The sequence below is a fragment of the Anarrhichthys ocellatus genome, unplaced genomic scaffold (assembly GCF_004355925.1).
Source record: "Anarrhichthys ocellatus isolate YVR2014 unplaced genomic scaffold, GSC_Weel_1.0 scaffold1985, whole genome shotgun sequence".
NCBI classification, from domain to species: Eukaryota; Metazoa; Chordata; class Actinopteri; order Perciformes; family Anarhichadidae; genus Anarrhichthys; species Anarrhichthys ocellatus.
Window position 1 is genome coordinate 1 of NW_022281959.1, and position 840 is coordinate 840.

General features: G+C 48.9%; 1 protein-coding gene across 2 annotated transcripts in view; it reads left to right on the plus strand.

The window, feature by feature from the left end:
• The first annotated feature begins 167 nt into the window (after positions 1-167).
• Positions 168-840, plus strand: part of LOC116378029 (calmodulin-binding transcription activator 2-like) — an 8416-nt gene continuing 7743 nt past the window's right edge. For both annotated transcript variants that reach the window (XM_031839826.1, XM_031839828.1), the window contains exons 1-2: positions 168-289; positions 372-506. The gene's annotated coding sequence lies outside the window, so the exon portion shown is untranslated. The remainder of the gene's footprint in view (positions 290-371; positions 507-840) is intronic.

The window sequence follows — 840 nt, forward strand, 5'->3', positions numbered from 1 at the left end:
TTAGCTGTTAGCTATAGTCAATAGAGACAGAATGAGGTATTCCTCTGATTGTCAACATGGGAGTGCCAGAGGCCCTCATCACAAGTGTGTGTGTGTGTGTGTGTGTGTGTGTGTGTGTGTGTGTGTGTGTGTGTGTGTGTGTGTGTGTGTGTGTGTGTGTAGGGAGGTGTGAAGGTATTGATCACAGGACCGTGGAGTGAGCTGTTGGGTCGATACTCGTGTGTGTTTAATCAGAGCACGGTCCCCGCTTCGCTCATCCAACCTGGAGTACTACGCTGCTACTGTCCAGGTACACGTCCACTCACACACAGACACACACTGTATTTTTGGTGTGTCCCTCTAACATGTTGATGGTCCCGTCTCTCTCTCAGCCCACGAGGCCGGTCTGGTGTGTCTTCAGGTTCTAGAGTCTGGAGGTTCCGTCTCGTCCTCGGTTCTGTTTGAGTACCGAGCGAGGAACGCCAGCTCTCTGCCGAGCTCTCAGCTCGACTGGCTCTCATTGGACGGTGAGGCTCAAGCTAACAGCTGTTAAAACTCTTGTTTTCTGAATGGAGTCTGGTTCTGTGCTAAGCTATAAGCTAACAATGTAGCAGCTCTATCAACACTCAACATAACATCATTGTTGTGTTGACGTCCTGCACAGCATTGTGGGAAGTGTAGTTATTTTTTTGTTAATGTAATCTGTGAGGTTTAATCCGTCCAATCAAACTGTTGTGTGATGTCATGATGGGGGGGGGGGCTGTTTTAACTTTAAGCCGGACAAGTTCTGATCTCAGATCAGTGGAAACACCGCGTGTGTGTGTGTGTGTGTGTGTGTGTGTGTGTGTGTGTGTGTGTGTG